Here is a 21,440-nt window from a genome sequence, read left to right as displayed (position 1 = left end):
CATGTCAATAAATTCTGATGTGGCGACATTGGCACCCTAGTATGTCATAGTGCAAATGGCCTTGAAAATGAATGTACTATTTATCAATTCTTGAAATATTTTCCTGGGTTGAAAGCTGGCATTCTTTCTTTTTATTTCCGCATACAATATTTGTAATCTTTTTTCATAGAAAAAATAAAATATTATTTGAACGCAATCATTCTCTGTGCCATTGGTACCAGAAGTAGTTTAAATAAGTACCGTGTCTAGATCAGTATAATCCTGATTCGTCTGGTAATATATACAGATTTATCTACAGTTGAAAATTGCTGGAAAGATCTGTATAGATTTAACAGATTTACTTTTAAATTTATCTAGACAGCACTTGCCTGCAAATATATGAACTTGCAGTCACGTACAAAAAATGGTTCAAATGGCTCTAAGCACAATAGGACATCTGAGGTCATCAGTCCCCTAGACTTAGAACTACGTAAACCTAACTAACCTAAGGACATCACACACATCCATGCCCGAGGCAGGATTCGAACCTGCGACCTTAGCTGCCGCGTGGTTCCAGACTGAAGCGCCTAGAACCACTCGGCCACAGGGCCCCGCAGTCACGTACATTCGCCTGAACATATCGTAACTCAGATTCAAATTTTTCAAGTTGTCCTTAAACACAAAACAATTTTAATATGTCATTGTTGGGGGAGGTATTGAAATTGTCACATTAGGTAGTTCACTGGAGGATTCACTAATGCACTGCTTTATTTATTGATTTGAAAACACAGTATTTTGTTGTTGATTTACATAGCTGCACAGAAAGAAAACCGCTTCTGCTTCGAAAAGTATGTCAGATATATGCATTGGCTAGAAGAATGTCTTACACGTATGACGTGTCATTGTGTCACATTGTCAGCTGACAGTATTTGCCCCACACCTTAGATTGCTTTTAGTTGGTTATAACCGGTGTTTGACAGATGTGACCATCAATGTCTCTGGGTGTGGCTCTGAGCACTATGCGACTTAACTTCTGAGGTCATCAGTCGCCTAGAACTTAGAACAAATTAAACCTAACTAGCCTGAGGACATCCATGCCCGAGGCAGGATTCGAACCTGCGACCGTAGCGGTCACTCGGCTCCAGACTGTAGCGCCTAGAACCGCACGGCCACTCCAGCCGGCTATCAATGTCTCTGCTAGAATAGTATCTGTGGGGGTAGTGACAGATTACGTTAGATTAGATTTACTTTCATTCCAATTGATCCGTAATGAGGAGGTCCTCCAGGATGTAGAACATGTCAGAAAAACAACAATACATGACAAATATTTACAACCGAAACAAATAAGCTAAAGTACCTTCCACAGGTCCCAAGTGGAAAGATCGTCATTTTTTTTAATGAACGCTGTATGAAAGATCCATTTTACAAACACTAATGCACTGAATTTAAATAATTTTTATTTAGTTATAAGGTAATAAACATGTAATAGAACTACTATAATACTTATTTACAATGAACATATTACTGCACTGAAGTGGTACAGAAGTTAGATTGTACATACACACACACACACACACATATATATATATATATATATATAAATGCCTATATATATATATATATATATATATATATATATATATATATATATATATATATATATGTGTGTGTGTGTGTGTGTGTGTGTGTGTGTGTGTATGTACAATCTAACTTCTGTACCACTTCAGTGCAGTAATATGTTCATTGTAAATAATATATATATATATATATATATATATATATATATATATATTACGCAATTTCAGTGCAGTAATGTGTTCATTGTAATGAAATTGTGCAGAAGATTATATATACTACTGGCCATTAAAATTGCTACACCACGAAGATGATGTGCTACAGACGCGAAATTTAACCGACAGGAAGAAGATGCTGTGATATGCAAATGATTAGCTTTTCAGAGCATTCACACAAGGCTGACGCCGGTGGCGACACCTACAACGTGCTGACATGAGGAACGTTTCCAACCGATTTCTCATACACAAACAGCAGTTGTCTGGTGAAACGTTATTGTGATACCTCGTGTAAGGAGGAGAAATGCCTACCATCACGTTTCCGGCTTTGATAAAGGACGGATTGTAGCCCATCGCGATTGCGGTTTATCGTATCGCGACATTGCTGTTCGCGTTGGTCGAGATCCAAAGACTGCTAGCAGAATATGGAATCGGTGGGTTCAGGAGGGTAATACGGAAACGCCGTGCTGGATCCCAAAGGCCTCGTATCACTAGCAGTCGAGATGACAGGCGTCTTATCCGCATGGCTGTAACGGACCGTGCAGCCACGTCTCGATACCTGAGTCAACAGGTGGGGACGTTTGCAAGACAACAACCATCTGCACTAACAGTTGGACGACTTTTCGGTCGCAGGTTCGAATCCTGCCTCGGGCATGGATGTGTGTGATGTCCTTAGGTTAGTTAGGTTTAACTAGTTCTAAGTTCTAGGGGACTAATGACCTCAGCAGTTGAGTCCCATAGTGCTCAGAGCCATTTGAACCATTTGGACGACTTTTGCAGCAGCATGGACTATCAGCTAGGGGACCATGGTTGCGGTTACCCTTGACGCTGCATCACAGACAGGAGCGCCTGTGATTGTGTACTCAACGACGAACCTGGGTGCACGAATGGCAAAACGTCATTTTTTCGGATGAGTCCAGGTTCTGCTGACAGCATCATGATGGTCGCATCCGTGTTTGGCGACACAGAGGGGAATGCACATTAGAAGCGTGTATTCGTCATCCCCATACTGGCGTATCACTCGACGTGATGGTATGGGGTGCTATTGGTTACACGTCTCGGTCACCTCTTGTTCGCATTGACGGAATTTTGAACAGTGGACGTTACATTTCAAATGTGTTACGACCGATGGCTCTACCCTTCATTCGACCCCTGCGAAACGCTACATTTCAGGAGGATAATGCACGACTGCATGTTGCAGGTCCTGTACGGGCCTTTCTGGATACAGAAAATGTTCGACTGCTGCCCTGGCCAGCACATTCTCCAGATCTCTTACCAATTGAAAACGTCTGGTCAATGGTGGCCCAGCAACTGGCTCGTCACAATACGCCAGTCACTACTCTTGATCAACTGTGGTATCGTGTTGAAGCTGCATGGGCAGCTGTACCTGTACACGCCATCCAAGCTCTGTTTGACTCAATGGCCAATCGTATCTGGGCCGTTATTACGGCCAGAGGTGGTTGTTCTGGGTACTGACTTCTCCGGATCTATGCAACCAAATTGCGTGAAATGTAATCACATGTCGCTTCAAGTATATTTGTCCTATGAATACCCGTTTATCATCTGCATTTCTTCTTGGTGTATCAATTTTAATGGCCAGTAGTACCATGTAAAGTGGCCATAATTGCTCTGTCCAAGAGTATGGAGGCAGTTATTGGCATTCACCTCGCCTATTGACCGTCAATGGCCCACCTTGTAAACTGCTCATCACTCCTCCATATAGTAGTGCCTAGGAGAGTAATGGCAGTCACCATGTCAATTGACCATCATTGCCACACCAAGCCACACCACATGACGACAACACCCTGTTAATTGACCATATTACCCCAACCTGTAAACTGTACCACAGAGCGAAAATAATAAAGAAAACCATAATGTGTGTAATATCACCAAAAAAGAGTTCCGTCCTAAAGAAAAAGAAGAAAGAATAATTATTTTAAAGACTTGTGTCAATGCTGTTGCATTTCGTCAAACATTAGTCATTTGCATAACGTAAGTAGTCTCGTTCAGCACGTTTGTTATTTATTTATTGTGAGTTACTGCTCTGCAGGAAGCTCTGTTCGATCTCCATGTGACGGAGGCGTTCCTTTGACAACAGAAGCCTCTACACTAGTTTTCTCTCATGGATTGCATCTGCAGGCAGCAACCATGAGCCGACACTTCAAACAGATCCGGGAGTAGCTCAAGTAACAAGCGGCACTACACAAGACGAAATAGACGTGCAACAAACTCCACCATAGACAACGTGTGTGTTTATGTAAAGCATACACGGTGCAACTCACATATCATACCAGTATTTCTCTAGCGTGTGAATCGCCATGATATCAAAAGACATACTGCCAATGACACCCATTCTGCAATGTACTCGAGGATATTTATAATAAAATTTTTCGAACAAAAACCAGTTCAGAATAGGAATACATCTACACAAGATAGCTTTTTAAAAGATATTATCGTCAATTCTTATTCGCTTAACAGCACGCATCTGCGCTTCAGTGTCTGCGAGATGGATTCGCTGATGTGGACCGGCGGAGGGAATGCTGACGAATAAAATGGCGACGTATAAGTACAATCTACTATACTTCCTTCTGTCAGTCCGTTAACATTAGTCCCATATGTTGCTGCGTTCTGCGCAAGAAGGAGTGGAGAAGCAATGATCGAGGCTTCACATGTTGCTGCGAAACATGTGTGAATGAGAAAAGAAACACTGAGAGTAGGTGCATCTTTATTAAAATTTAAGGTTTTGTTGTTTGTTATAACTAGATTAGAATTAAGATCACAACTGTAAATATATTATCTCAAGCTCCTGTTCCCAGCTTCAACAATTAAAAGACGTCACGATGGAGGACAGTGCTCATGATTATGAGGATGATGAAGGGAATATTTTGACATGAAACACTGAATATTTATATTTCCACTGTGTGTAATAGTACAAGATGTCGCAGTTCACTGCGATTTATGGTAAGAAAACGTAAGAAGAAATTTTATACACAAATTTATATCTATAATATGTTATGGTGTCTCCTCTTTCATACCCTCTATAATATATTATAGTGTTATTGCCGCATTACAAATAGATTATGATTATGAGATATATGAAGAAATATTATTTATATTTTTTGATTTTCTTTGCAACCATCTGACATGGAATTCAGTTACTAAGCAGAAGTAGAAAGAGAGATAAGAAATTTACTGTGATTTATGAGAGAGAGAGAGAGAGAGAGAGAGAGAGAGAGAGAGAGAGAGAGAGAGAGAGATAGGAAACTTACTGTGATGTATAAATCAGAAGCATTGATGTGGCAGATGTGAAAATACTGTGTATAATTTTTTATGCTGTGTCCACTTCTTTGAGATGAATAGGGCAGTACAGTATTTATAGAGAGGTATAATTCAGAGGGATGATGATCATGATACTAATGTGGAAATTGAATTCTTTTGAACATTGTATCAATTCATCTGAAGTTATATATTTTTTTCGAAATACCGCAGTATATCCAGATACTTTTGAACATAACGACATATATACATATAGATAAAAATTACTGCACTCTCATTTTGACGACTGTTACAAAATGTTTTTGAAATTTCCAACGAATCTTATAATACATATTTAAGTTTGCCTATCATCGACTTCTTTCATTAAATCTTATACCAGCGGCATCTTGCGGTGTTTTAAAATATCCAGCCACCCGCCATCTTGCGCTTTTTTAAATCGCCATCTTGTCGTTTTAAATTTCACGCCACCTTTATCGTGGATTTTTAGATTTCTTGCTACCGACTTCCTCATGATATAGTGCATTCATTGATGATGTCCTTCACGAATTGCGCTCTATCGCAACCGAAACCAGCCTTACCCTCCCCACCTAACCAAATGGCCTATTACGGAAATGATGTGTTACACTACATCTGATTACAATGATCTTGTCGACGGGATTTTAAGGTGTGATCTCCTCTCTGTTACGAGGTATCTTATTTGTGATACGCACATCGTAAAAAAGTGAACAGTGGAACAATCAGGGCACTATCTGATGAAAAGTATCTGGACACCTCTGTGCAATGAGGAAAGACTACATGTCACGACAGGCAGACGCTAGTATGAAAGGAGGCGGCGAGTAGAGTGGTCGGTAAAGATAGCTTGCGCACTTCGAAAGTCGACTAGTCGTTGAATGTCAACAGAATAACAAATAAACAGTGACTCAGCGACTCTTTGCCCGCCGACCAGTTCGTTGTGCTTTGCTGATACCCGCACATCGACGACACCAGTTGCTATGATGCCAAGAGCATAGGGACTGGACCAAGAGGAGGGTTCTCGAGCTCTTCTTGGATGAGAGCGCTGGTTAGTAAACTGTGCTCGCATTCGGGAGGGTGACGCTTCAAACCCACGTCCGGCCATCCAGATTTGGGTTTTCCGTGATATCCCTAAATCGCTCCAGGCAAATGCCGGCATGGTTCCTTCCCCATCCATGACACAATCCGAGCTTGTGTCCCGTCTCTAATGACCTCGATGTCGACGGCTCTTCGGATGAGAGCAGATGCAGTCTGAATAGTGATTCTGGACATACTCTCGTACGTAATCGTTCCAGAAACACTGTTGAACACGATAGTTTTGGTGGTATATGTATTATGGTGCGGGAAGGCATAACGCTGCATGGCCGTGCTGAGTTCTAAATCTTCGAACAGGGTACACTCACCCGTCAACATTATCAACACGCTGTACTCCTTCTCCATGCCGTTTTTTTTCTTGCTTTTTTTTCGGGGGTGCATTTGCACGTGACTTCATTTTCAAGTTTCCGGTCTCAATTGCTACAAACGGAAGCCTTCCGTTCGACTGCTAAGAACCCCTTTTCTCAGAAAACTGTAGATGGACCAAGTAGAAATTTATGTCACATACAAGGATCTACATCCCCTTGGTGGTGTAAATAATTTAAGCTTGTAAGTTAATGCAGTCAAATTATACATATTTTTAAAAAACTCATCAAAACATATGCGGATCTTCCCGTTGACATACATTCGTGAATCTGGCAAGAAGCGAGGTTTCTCAGTACAAGTAATGGAAAGAAATCTGAATATTGTTAATTTGTAACTATATCACACGAAAGAAATATTTTTTGTCATTTGTTTTCCAAGTGTCTGCCTGTCGGTCTATTAAGACCCGTATTTATCAGTAAGGGGGGAAAATCTGATTGTTTTCCAAGTGTCTGCCTGTCCGTCTATTAAGACCCGTTTTTGTCAGTAAGGGGCGAAAACCTGAAGTCGAGATTTTGGGTTCCCGACTTGGATGAACTATCTGTACGGAACAATAAGTTTGTACGGAACGCTTGGTGCTCGAGTCCTATTCGCATTTATTTTTATCGATCACAATGAGCGACCGCTTCGAACACCGCAATTGGAGGCCTTAAGGAACGAGAGGATGTTCGGCAAATGGAGTGGCCTGTCCATTCTCCTGAATCATCGAATATGTGTGCGACGTGCAGAAGCTAGCCCACATGCACCAATGAAAAGCCAGCACTTGTCAATCGCGCTTGTGGAGGAATGGAACACCGTACCAAACAACTCGGTACCAACCTTGCAGCCACCATGAGAAAGGATTGCCCAGACAGGTGGTCACACACGCAATTGAAAACCATCTTCTGCCTTTTGTAATATTCAGGGGACCATTATATGATCGCAGTGACTTACTGTCTTTGAATAAAAGGGTCATTTCTATTCGTCTAATTGTGTTTTTATTTCAATTACCTTCTGCACTATACTGTAGCCGTTCTTGTGGTCTAAGTATCATTTAGCTTTGCTTGGCTGTTACTTTTGTCCTTCAGTTTTGGGTATCTCTTTATTCATAGGTACTATTTTTATGGTGAACAAAGTCCTCTGGTAGGTCAAAATGGTATGGTAACATTTAAAAAACATTTTACATGGGACACGGTAAAGTCATTATACGTCATTGTATGAACAGTTTACTTATCACTGCAGACGTACCAGTGAATACAATACGTATTATTTTTAGCAGAACCCTGTGAGGGCTTTGAAGTGTGGGAAATGTGGTCGTGTAGCGCTGTGAAAAAGTTTCTTTATGAATGTTGACGACTTTCTGTGGTCCGTTGCTGTAGAAAGGAATTTAATATTCAAACTTTCCAAATCGAATACTGCTGTGGGAACCAAGTAGAGCCTGCCTGCTCTTCAAACTTCCAGACTCGCAGCGACTATTCTGCGGTATCTCATGAGAGTAAGAGAAAAGTTCATCAAACTGTCCCTGCCGACAAATGTCCACTAACGAGTGCTTGCGTGTCCTCTCGAAGCGTTATAAACGCCTGCTATCCCACGGGAGATGTACCAGAGTCTCCGTTATCTTTCACTGCGCTTTCCACCAGCAAAAACTAGTAAATCTACTTCAGTTCAGTAAAATCGCAAAGCACGAAAGGGTACCTACGACTGAAAGTGGAATTATGATATGATGTGTGTCATTGACTGTTTCAATTGAATGTAAATTTCTCAAAGTAAACATCTGAATTAATTAAAAGCTTATTTTACTCTCTTACATTGTTATACTCGATATTTTTTGGTCATTCTTCTTCATCGTTCACTTACTGTGCCCTTGATTCACCCTCCTGTCTCTTCTACGGAGATCTAGCCCAATTAACGAGCTTCTTGAACTAAAAAACTGAAAATTGAAGAAGAGAAACGGAATATCAAAAGGAATTTGAAGTTCGGAAAATAGCATAATCTACAAAACTTACAAGGGGAGGCCGCCAATTGTGAAATTCAGATTCAATTCATACTGCTCATAATAAAAGCTCATGGCCAGAGGTGTAATGTGGCAAAATACCAAGATGCACTTCTCAGCCGTATGTATAATTCCCGGCAATCAGTTGCAACAATTATGCATATAATAAGTTGTTGAAAGTCGTTTGTCGTGGAAAACTGGCGACTTCGAACATCTCTATGTTTTCCGCAAACAAAGTTGTATTTCACAAATGTTATTAATTGTCTTCAGAATGTTAACCACGTATAGTTAACGGAAGACTCAGAAACGATATTCCGAAACGAATACACATACCGTAAGTCAAACGTTCGAATTAGAATAGAAACCCCACGAACACAAATTTGCTGTGGCAGGTATGAAATATAAACTTCGTTACACTTGAAGGACAGATGTTGAATGGGCCGAAACGAGCCGCCGCATAACAGCGTAGTTCCCTGCTAACTTCGAAAGAAGGTAGATGCGGTCCCTAGCACAACTTATAACATCGTCGAAAATCAGTGCGGACGTGAGAGCTTTGGTACACCCTGTTAAACAAACGGAAAAATGGAGGCGGTACAATTGGAGATCGATCCGCCTTCACCAACATGGATAAGTAATTCATTAATAGTTTATATATATATATATATACATTTGAATTACAAAAAGTTAATAATAACAAAATGTTGCCTGGCGCGAGATTCGATCCGGCGATCTTCGGATTACGAAGCCGAGCGCTTACTGCTGCGGCACGACGCTGTAGAAAATTATTAATCGTAGAGAGTATTTCACCGCAACGGTTTCTTTTAACTGTCGATTTTCTCGACAACGGCTGAGAAGTGCATCTTGGTGCTTTGCCACATTACACCTCTGGCCATGAGCTTTTATTATGCTCAGTATGAATCGAATCTGAATTTCACAACTGGCGGCCTCTCCTTGTTAGTCAATTATGTGGTCATGAGTTCGAGTCTCGCTATTGCTAGTAGACACATTTTCACCTTTATTCAAATTCGATTTTTTTATAAAATGAAAATAAATTAAAGTGGATACAGACATTCGAAATGCCTTGTTGTTAAATGAAAAGAACTACACGCAGTGGGTGGAAAAACATATCGAAACATCAACAACATATCACATTACCATGCATAATACAGTATAGGAAACCCGCTGGGTTTAAAATAGCTCCCAGTCTTCTCACGATGCATGTATAAGTGGAGTATTATACCATTCTTCCTGCAAAATAGTAGCAAGTTCAGGTAGCGACGGTGGAGGTAGATGGCTGGCACACACGCTTCTCTCCAAAGTGTACTCCAAAGGCTCGATAATATTGACATTCGGTGACTGTGGCGATGAGGGGAAATTCGACAATTCACTCTCGTACTAATAAAGGCAGTTCTGTACGATGCCAGCAGTGTGAATGGGCGCTGCCGTCTTGGAACATTAGCATAACCATTGAGGAATAAATATTGCACCACGCATCTACAACTGCATCTGCATGGCTACTGCTCAGATCACACTTAAGTACCTGACATAAGTGTGGTGTCACCGCCAGACACCACACTTGCTAGGTGGTAGCTTAAATCGGCCGCGGTCCATTAGTACATGTCGGACCCGCGTGTCGCCACTGTGTGATCGCAGACCTAGCGCCACCACAAGGCAGGTCTCGAGATACGATAGAGCACTCGCCCCAGTTGTACGGACGACATTGCTAGCGACAATACGGACGAAGCCTTCCTCTCATTTGCCGAGATACCGTTAGAATAGCCTTCTGCTAAGTCCATGGCTACGACCTAGCAAGGCGCCAATTGTAACAGAGCATGTATCTTACGAGTCGCATTTGTATAGTCAAGAGAGATGTATCACAAGGAGTAAATAAAGTTAAGTATAAAGCAGCTACGTACTTTTCTTGCTACCATTCAATAGGTATCCTGTTCCAGAATTCACGCCCGTCTGCGTTAGATAGCGTGCCTATCGGCCCCCTCAAATTAACACTGTGTCGGCACTTCTGTCGACACATCAATAAGGTTAACCATCTTCACACTAATTCTCCATTTTTACACTGCCGAACAGGGCGCGGAAGAAACAAACTCCTATATCTTCTCGTGCGAGCTCTGATTTCCCTTATTTTATTATGATTATCGTTTCTCCGTATGTAGATCGGGCTCAACAAAACATTTTCGCATAGGGACGAGAAAGTTGGTGATTGAAATTTCGTGAGAAGTTCTCGCCACAACGAAAAACGCCTTTGTTTTAGTGATTTCTACTCCAAATCAGGTATCATGTGCGTAACACTTTCTCCCCTGTTTCTCAATAATACAAAAAGTGTTGTTATTGCATGAACTTTCTCGACGTACTCCCTTAATCCTGTCTGATAAGGATCCGACACCGTCCAGCAGTACGCCAAAAGGGGACGGATAAGCGTATTGTAGGCAGTCTCTTTCGTAGCTCTGTTGCTTCTTCAAGAGTTATGCCGATAAAACACAGTTTTTGGTTAGCTTTACCCCACAATATTTTCTGTGTGTTCTTTCCAATTCCAGCTGTAACTGTAATATCTAGGTATTTCGCTGATTTTAGGGCCTTTAGATATTATTGATTTTCCGTGTAATTTTAACGGATTCCTTTTAGCACTCATGTGGATGATTCACACTTTTTATTATTTAAGATCGGTTGCAAATTTCGCGCCATACAAATATCTAAATCGTTTAGCAATTGGTTTGATCTTCTGATGACTTCACTAGACGATAACGACAGCATCATCTGCAAACGACTCCTCAGATTGTCTGCTAAATCGCGTATAACGATGAGGAATAGCAGAGGGTCTATAACACTATCTTGGGGAACGCCAGAAATCACTTCTGTTTTACTCGACGACTTTCCATCAGTTACTACGAACTTGGACCTCTCTGACAGAAAATCACGAATGCAGTCGCATAACTGACACGATATTCCGTAAGCACGTAATTTGATTACAATTTGCTTATGAAATACGGTGTCAAAAGCTTTATGGAATCAATTTGAAATCTCTTGTCGACAGCACTCAACACTTCGTGTGACTAAAGAGCTAGTTGTGTTTACAAGAATGTTGTTTTCAAAATTTGTGTTGCCTCTGTGTCAATAGAGCGTTTTGTTCGAAGTAATTCATAATGTTAGAACACATCACATGTTCCAAAATCCTGTTGAATATCAACTTTAACGATATGAGCCTGTGATTTAGTGGATTACTCCTATTGCCGTGCTAAAAATAGTAGGTGTAGCCTGTGCAACTTTCCAATCTTTGGGTACGGATCTTTTGTCGAGCGGGTGGTTGTGTATGATTGTTAAGTATGGAGCTAGCCACCGTCATATTCTGAAAGAAACCTAACTGGTAAACAATCTGGAGTGGAAGACTTAATTTTATTAAGTGATCTACGTTGGTTCACTAATGCGAGGATATCTGGTTCTAAGTTACTCATGCTGGCAGTTTTTCTTGATTCCAGTTCAGGAATATTTACTTCGTCTGTTTTGGTGAAGGAATTTCGGTAGTTAGTTCAAAAATGGCTCTGAGCACTACGGGACTTAACATCTGAGCTCATCAGTCCCCTAGAACTTAGAACTACTTAAACCTAACTAACCGAAGGACATCACACACATCCATGCCCGAGGCAGGACTCGAACCTGCGACCGTAGCGGTCGCGCGGTTCCAGACTAAAGCGCCTAGAACCGCTTGGCCACACCGGCCGGCCTCGGTAGTTAGTGTTTAGTAACTCTGCCTTAGAAGCACTGTCACCGATAGTATTTCCGTTGCAATCTCGCAGAGAAGATATTGATTATGTCTTGCTGCTAGCATATTTTACGTACGACCAGAATATGTTTTGGTTTTCTGTCATGGGAGGAATCTGATCAGCTGAAATCATCACAGAATCCTTGGCAGTAATATGAGCTTTCAGAATAAGCAAAAGCGGCCTTGCCAAACCACGAGATGGCTGCCCGAATCGTCAGTGAACCTCCCCCATATTTCATTCCTCGGACATCGCAAAACAGTGTGATACAAGTCTCATCCAGCCAAATGACTTGCTTCCGTTTGTCCATAATCCAGGTTTTTTGGCTTCAGCACCACGACTTCCTGTTATGGGCATTTGCGTCATTGATGTGTGGTTGCGGAATTCAGTTCTCCCTGCAATTACCAGCTTATGTATCTCCCTTCGTGTGTTATGGTGCTGGAGGTGTCCGCGGAAACGACATTCAATTATGCACTGAATTCTGCAGTTGTAATCTTCTCATTTTTTATAACAATCCTCTTCAATGAACGTCTGGCACAATCATTCAACACACATTTTCATCTGCGTTGTGACTTAGTGAATGACGTGTTCTGTTCTCACTGTAGGCGGTGTAAATCTTCGATAAGGTGCTTCTTAAAACACCAAACACGTCTGCTATGTTGATTATGACAGCACCCACCATACGAACAACAAGAATTTGCCACGTTATAATTTTCCCCTCCGACATAATGCATTCACAATTATACAGATCATTGTTCTGCCTACGACTGCCACTTGTAACGTCTTGAGGACACTGCACATGTGTCGTTGGCTCCTACACTTGTGTTCAAGCATGTGTTTCTAACGGTTTTCCAAATGTTTGTTCAAACACTGTACGTCAATAATATTGTTCAATCTCGAGAAATAAAAGCGAATGTTACTTTCTATTTTACGTTTCGCATTTTTGTACCAACTTTTAAATAATTATCAATACTCACATTCTGTGCAGTTAAAATATGTTATTTTTTATTTCCAAACTAGCTGACGTACTGAGCATTGCCCGGCTGTTCATTCTGCAAATTTTGTAGTAGAAATGGAAACAAAAATGAACTTGTTTGTATAATATTAATAACATTTCATTTCCATGTCTTCCTGAAATATCTTTGAAATTATAAAACGGTCGTACAAAGAAATACACTTAACGTACAAATGTATAAGTACACCTGCTTCATGTGTCTAGAACGTGCTTTGATAAATGTCTCAATGGCAACGCTTCATCATAGCTCTATAGACGAATATTTTCGACTACAGCCTATTGAGTTTCGCAGTTGAAAGCTGTCGAAAACACTGCCTGGTGTCAGATGTTTCCGTAAGCTTAATCGACTGAAGGAATGTTTTAGTAGTAAAGAATATTCAGTTACACGATAAATCACACAAATAAAAAGGGTCCAAATGCAAACTAAATATTTAAGGATTATAGTTACGAGTAACTTAAACTGAAATGATTACATGTATAACGTTATGGGAAAAACAAACCAAAGACTTTTTTTCAGAACACTTAGAAGAAGCAACACGTCTACTAAAGAAAGCTTATACTACGCTTGTCTTCCCTCTTCTGCAGTACTGGAGTATTGCTGTGAGGTGTGGGATTCGGTTCAGATACGACTGATGGAGGACATCGAGAAAGTTCAAAGAATGGTAGCTCGTTTTCCACTATTGCGATATAAGCGAGATAGTGCCATAGACATGATACACCAATTGGGGTGGCAAAACAAAGACGTTTTCGGCTGCGGCAGGATTTTCTCATGAAATTTCTATCACCAACTTTCTACTCAAAGTGTCCTGATATTTCGTTGGCGCCCACCTACAGAGGTAAAAGTGATCATTCTAATAAAAGAAGAGAAACTAGAGCTCGCACGGAAAGATTTAAGCATTTGTTTTCCCGCGCGATGTTCAAGAGTGGAACGGTAGAGAAGCAGCTTAGAGGTGCTTCGATAAATCCTCTGCCGGGCATTTAACTGTGAATTGCAGAATAATCATGTAGATGTCCAAGTACACTACTGGGCATTAAAACTCCTACACTAAGAAGAAATGTATGTGATAAACGGATACTCATTGGACAAATATATTATACTAGAACTGACATGTGATTACATTTTCACGCAATTTGGGTGCATAGATCCTACGAAATCAGTATCCAGAACAACTACCTCTGGCCGTAATAACGGCCTTGATACGCCTGGGCATTGAGTCAAACAGAGCTTGGATGGCGTTTACAGGTACAGCTGCCCATGCAGCTTCAACATGATATCACAGTTCATCAGGAGTAGTGACTGGCGGATTGTGACGAGCCAGTTGCTGGGCCACCATTGACCAGACGCTTTCAATTGGTGAGAGATCTGGAGAATGTGCTGGACAGGGCAGCAGTCGAACATTTTCTGTATCCAGAAAGGCCCGTACAGGACCTGCAACATGCGGTCGTGCATTATACTGCTAAAATGTACGGTTCCGCAGGGATCGAATGAAGGGTAGAGCCACGGGTTGTAACACATCTGAAATGTAACGTTCACTGTTCAAAGTGCCGTCAATGCGAACAAGAGGTCACCGAGGCGTGTAACCAATGGCACCCCATACCATCATGCCGGGTGATACGCCAGTATGGCGATGACGAATACACGCTTCCAGTGTGTGTTCACCGCAATGTCGCCAAACACGGATGCGACCATCACGACGCTGTAAGCAGAACCTGGATTCATCCGAAAAAATGACGTTTTGCCATTCGTGCACCCAGGTTCGTCGTTGAGTACACCATCGCAGGCGCTCCTGTCTGTGATGCAGCGTCGAGGGTAACCACAGCCATGGTCTCCGAGCTGATAGTCCATCCTGCTGCAAACGCCGTCATACTGTCCGTGCAGATGGTTGTTGTCTTGCAAACGTCCCCATCTGTTCAGTCAGGAATCGAGACGTGGCTGCACGATCCGTTACAGCCATGCGGATAAGATGCCTTTCATCTCGACTGCTAGTGATACGAGGCCTTTGGGATCCAGCACGGCGTTCCGTATTACCCTCCTGAACCCACCGATTCCATATTCTGCTAACAGTCATTGGATCTCGACCAACGCGAACAGCAATGTCGCGATACGATAAACCACAATCGCGATAGGCTACAATCCGACCTTTATTAACGTCGGAAACGTGATGGTACGCATTTCTCCTCCATACACGAGGCATCACAACAACGTTTCACCAGGCAACGCCGGTCAACTGCTGTTTGTGTATGAGAAATCGTAGGAAACTTTCCTCATGTCAGCACGTTATAGATGTCGCCACAGGCGTTAACCTTGTATGAATGCTCTGAAAAGCCTTTCGTTTGCATATCACAGCAGTTCTTCTTGTCGGTTAAATTTCGCGTCTGTAGCACGTCATCTTCGTGGTGTAGCAATTTTAACGTCCAGTAGTGTAGGTATTAAAACTTCATGCACGATGCGGCATTTTTTCACACATCTCGGTGTTTATGACGTCATCTCTCTTGAACTATATGTCGTACAATGATGTATTATTGTAGGCACATTCAGCGATTTATGTGGACACTGTCTGCCAAATTTGTTGTGAACAGAGCTGCTAGCAAAGAAGTAACAAATTTAAACGTCGTGCAGCGATGCAGCAGTTTTTCACGCATCTCATTTTCTGTGACTTCATAGCTCATGAGCTTTGTGTCGTAGCGTGACATAATTTTGTAGATGCGTTGAGCGGCGTATGTGGATACCGTCCGCGAAATTTAATGTAAATGTAGTTAGTAGCAATGAAGTAATATATTTATATGTCTTGCATGATGCGACAGTTTTTCAAGCATCTCATTGTTTATGGGGTTATACTTGCATATATGAAACTGTGATAAGTAGGTGGTTCTTGCCTTGACAGCGAATGTTCCTGACAGAAAATATGTATCAAGTTTAGTTGAAATCATTTACATTTGATCATAAATAATTTAAATATCTGTAAATTTCCATTTCCATTTGATCATACATGAAAAATTGTTTCTTTATTCCGACATAATTTTCGTAAGGAGAGTCACCAAAACATAACTTAAATGTTTATTTGACACTACGACAGTGAAGCCATAGTCACAAAAGATAAAATATTTTCTTTAATAAAAGGTGTTACATTACCGGTATCAACGAACTACGTCGTAATTTTCAAATGTAAAACATGTTACATCATAATTCCGCTTGTACACTCTCCATTTGATATTTTACAATCAGAAAGAACAAGGTAGTTCGTTGAAACCACTATTGTACAATCAGAAACAACAAGGTAGTTCGTTGAAACCACTATTGCAATTCCCTGTTTCAAAGAAATATGCTTCGGTTCTGAGAGTATTGTAATGTCACAACATAGTGTAATGAGGTTGTTGTTGTGGTCTTCAGTCCTGAGACTGGTTTGATGCAGCTCTCCATGCTACTCTATCCTGTGCAAGCTTCTTCATCTCCCAGTACCTACTGCAGCCTACATCCTTCTGAATCTGCTTAGTGTATTCATCTCTTGGTCTCCCTCTACGATTTTTACCCTCCACACTGCCCTCCAGTACTAAATTGGTGATCCCTTGATGTCTCAGAACAGGTCCTACCAACCGATCCCTTCTTCTAGTCAAGTTGTGCCACAAACTCCTCTTCTCCCCAATTCCATTCAATACCTCCTCATTAGTTACGTGATGTACCCATCTAATCCTCTGCATTCTTCTGTAGCATCACATTTCGAAAGTTTATATTCTCTTCTTGTCTAAACTATTTGTCGTCCACGTTTCACTTCCATACATGGCTACACTCCATACAAATACTTTCAGAAACGACTTCCTGACATTTATATCTATACTCGATGTTAATAAATTTCTCTTCGTCAGAAACGGTTTCCTTGCCATTGCCAGTCTACGTTTTATATCCCGTGCAAACTACACGAAACGCACTCATAACTACACGAAACGCTGCTCTGATCACATTAGTCACTTGCAAAGTATTGAGAGCATTAAACAGCTGCCGTTCGTGGTCGAAGGCAGCAGTACAACCTACAGCATTTTCTAGCGTCTGCATCTACGTTCATGCACGCATTTCTCGCGGTTTGCACATTTCTGTCCAACGCTTTCATGCTCTGTCTGTATTTCGCTGATATATTAGCGTGAGAATTCTTCAAGACTGCCTCCTTTTCAACCCGATACGCGTGACGGTAGCAGGACGCAGGTAGCGGCTTCTCATGTCGGTTTTGCTTACACGCTGCAACAGATGAACAAGTGAACAAATGGCGGGTGATAAACAACCGCGCCTGCAGCGGCGTCAGCCAAGCTGTAACATCGCAGCAGAGAAAGGCCAGAGGCACTGCCGGCGCACTTTTACAGACCATTCGCGCGGCGTTGTCGCGTAAATCACGAAAGGCGTAAATCGCTTGCGCGCTCGCTAGTTCATAACGGGGGAGAGCGCAGTAAGGGAGCGAAAAGCGAGAAACGAAATGCACCCGGGGTCAGTGGGCCACCCACGTGTTTCCTTCCAGCCCGCTGCTCGCAGAATCCGATACCTGCGCCCCGCTGCAGGTGACAGACCCCTGCTCCACCTGCCCGTGACTAGATAAATTACGGCCCGCCGAATAAGACGTCGACAGCGGCGCGGCGCTTTCCGTAATGCGATTTTAATGGCTCCCAATAAAACTCGCTTGATTTACTGGCTCTGCGCCTGTCCACGCGGTGTTAGTCACGCAGATTCGCCCTTGGCACCGTCGGATGGTGTCGGAACCATTGGCACTATGGCCTTCGCCTGTTGCTCCCGGAATACGCGGTGGGTCCCGTTCCGTCCTGAGATCATCAAACCAGTCAAGATAAGATACCGTACAGCTACGTCGGTAGTGTGATTTGCCTCGGAGTCATCGACTGCATCTTGAGCTGCTCTTACAGGCTCTCCTCTACAATCGTCACACTTACCGTAGTTGAAAGTCAATACCCGAACATAAATTTCAGTACGCAGTACGATGCACATCTAAAAAAAAAAAAACTCGAAAAAATCGGCTTTTACGATTAGAAAATTTCCGAAAGTTGTTAAGCACAATACCTACTGATTATTTTAAAGGGCTCCCCGGTAGCTGAGTACATGGCGCATATCGTTTCTAGTTCGATACCCCCTATTAGCAACATATTTTTGCTTAAATGTTTCGCACTACAAAAGTGAAATCTTAAAATGAGACTGCTATGTCATAAAAAAAATTAATTAATTAGCTAGCTAGGAGGTATTGAATTGGAGAGAAGAGAAATTTGTGGAACAACTTGACTAGAAGAAGGGATCGGTTGGTAGGCAATATTCTGAGACATCAAGGGATCACCAAATTAGAATTGGAGGGCAGCGTGGAGGGTAAAAATCGTAGAGGGAGACCAATAGATGAATACACTAAGCAGATTCAGAAGGATGTAGGCTGCAGTAGTACTGGGAGATGAAGAAGCTTGCACAGGATAGAGTAGCACGGAGAGCTGCATCAAACCAGTTTCTGGACTGAAGCCCACAACAACAGCATGAGTGCATGATGCCGGGGCTAAGTGAATTCGAACGTGGGCAAATAGTTGGTGGTCATATGATGCGTGCTTCCGTAACCAAGGTAGCTGAAGTGTTTGAGGTATCAAGATTCACCATATTGAATTTGTACCGCATGCAGGAGAAGTGAAAAAACAGCATTCGCTCGCACGGACGAGAATGTGTGTTGAGTGATCGTCACGTAAGGTTACTTAAGAAGATTCACACTGGCCACTATGCCAAAACAACACGACGGGAACTCCATAACCAGGGAATTGCAGGGCCAGCTGGAATTCTGAAGTAACTGTCAGTTATGCTATTGCTCTTAGCAGAGAAACGTGGTGCCAAAGCCATAAAAGCTGAAGTACAGAGCGATGGTAGAAAGTCATTTGCTCGGACGAGGCTTCTTCCATTAGTGGTTCCAATTTCTGGCCGCATTATGTCCCAAGAGTGAAACTTGGCGAGGGATCGCTGACGCTTTGGGTCATATCGCGGTATTCAATGGGCCCCATTGTTACACTACAAGAACGCATCACACAGTACAATGCTTGTTCCCCAATGATGACATTGTGTTCCAAGAAGACAGAACTCCTGTTCACATATTTCGACGGTCCAGGACTGGTTTTGTGAGCACGTCGATGAATTATTGCATCTCCCCTGATCACCACAGTCATCAGATCTCAATACTTTTGAGCATTTGTGGTCTACTTCGGAGAGAAGGGTGTGTGATCGCTGTCCACCTCCATTATCGTTGCCTGAACTTGCCACTGTCTTGGAGGGAAAAATGGTATAAAATTCCCTTAAAAATCACGCAGGGCCTGTATTTATCCGAGCGGACACGACACAAAGCTGAGTTAAATGCCAACGGTTTTCCAACGCCGTACTAGGCGTGGGAGTGGGTTGCGTTTTTTGTGTTTCCATATTTTTACCCAACCCATACATCTGTTACCACAACAATAAAGCGCTGCACTCATCGAATCGGAGAACAGCGGGTCTATCATCGACTCTACAATAAGTGACTCTGTGATGTTTAGTCCCCCTGTATTACAATACACAAACCATGTCACAAGTTAGAGTTGTAGACTGTCCCTGGTGTTACACTGGCCAAGCAGTAAATTAAACCAAGGACAAACCTGGAAGGGAATTAAAATTCAAGTAGAAGGAATATCAAAGGAATTTAAACTTTTCCGACAACCTTGTTATTTTGTCGAGGACGGAATAAGACTTGAAAAGCAGTTAAACGACATGAATAGTGTCTTAGAAGGGCGAAATAAGGCAAATTGTAAGTTTGTGGTAAGGACTATGGGACCAAACTGCTGAGGTCATCGGTCTCGAGGCTTACGTGCTACTTAATATAACTGAAACTAACTTGCGGTAAGGACCTAAATTATCCTATGGACAAACACACACACCTATGCCCGAGAGAGGACTCGAACCTCCGACAGGGGGAGTCGTGCGAACCGTGACAAGACGCCCGAGACCGCACGGCTACCCCCCGCGGCGGATACAAGGTAAACATTCGCAGAAGTGTAACAAGGCTAATGCAACGTAGTCGAATCAAATCAGGTGACAGTGAGGGAATTGAATTAGGGAATGAGACACTAAAAGTGATAGATGACTTTTGCTAATTGGGCAGTAAAATAACTGATGATGGCAGAAGTAGACAGAACATAAAATACAGACTGGCAATAACAAGAAATGCATTTCTTGCCCGGAGGTGTGGACGAGCGGTTCTAGACCCTTCAGCCCGGAACCGCGGTGCTGCTACAGTGTTAGGTTCGAATCTTGCCTCGGGCATGGATGTGTGTGCTGTCCTTAGGTTAGCTAGGTTTAAGTAGTTCTAAGTCTAGGGGTGGAGGATATGCTGAGTGAAGATCAGTTTGGTTTCAGAAGGGGATTGACAACAAGAGAGGCGATTCTGGCACTGGGACTCCTTATCGAAAAGCAATTTGCAGACATGGAAAAGGCATTTGATAACGTTATCTGGCGAGAGATGTTCAGAGTGCTGAGGAAAAGTGGAATAAAGTACAAAGACATCCGTGTAGTACTCAGTTTCTATAAGAATGAGGTGGCATTGATTAGGAACTGTCACCAGGAACAAGAAGCAAATATTAGAATAGAGGTAAGGCAAGGATGTGCTCTCTCTCCTCTTATATTCAATCCTTACATCCAGGAAGCTATAGACCAAGTTCGAGAAACTACTGAAGTGGGGATCAAAATTTGCAGAAGATAGACATGCTACGTTATGCAGATGATATTGCTATAGTCACGGAGACAAAAGAAGATCTAGAGGAAGTCCTCAGAACAATGGAAAAAATTATATGCAATCAGTATGGAATGAGAATGAACAAGAAAAAGACTAAAGTGATGGTATGCAGTACAGAGGCAATATATAACCCTCTGAGAATGACAATTGGAAGAGAGGAGCTGGAAGTGATAGATGAATTTACTTACCTGGGAAGCAAAATCACAAGAGATGGTAAAAGTCGGAAAGAAATTGCAACCTGAATACAAAAGGCCAAAATTGCATTTAATCGGAGAAGAAACTTACTCACCAGCAACAACATCAGTCTGCAAATAAGGAAACGTATCATGAAAGGTTTCGTTTGGACTGAGGTCCTATATGGATGTGAAACTTGGACAATCGGAAGAGAAG

Source organism: Schistocerca serialis, chromosome 9 (genome assembly GCF_023864345.2).
Source record: "Schistocerca serialis cubense isolate TAMUIC-IGC-003099 chromosome 9, iqSchSeri2.2, whole genome shotgun sequence".
In the NCBI taxonomy this organism is placed as follows: Eukaryota; Metazoa; Arthropoda; class Insecta; order Orthoptera; family Acrididae; genus Schistocerca; species Schistocerca serialis.
The sequence above is the reverse complement of the archived record's forward strand: the minus strand, read 5'-3'. Positions refer to the sequence as shown.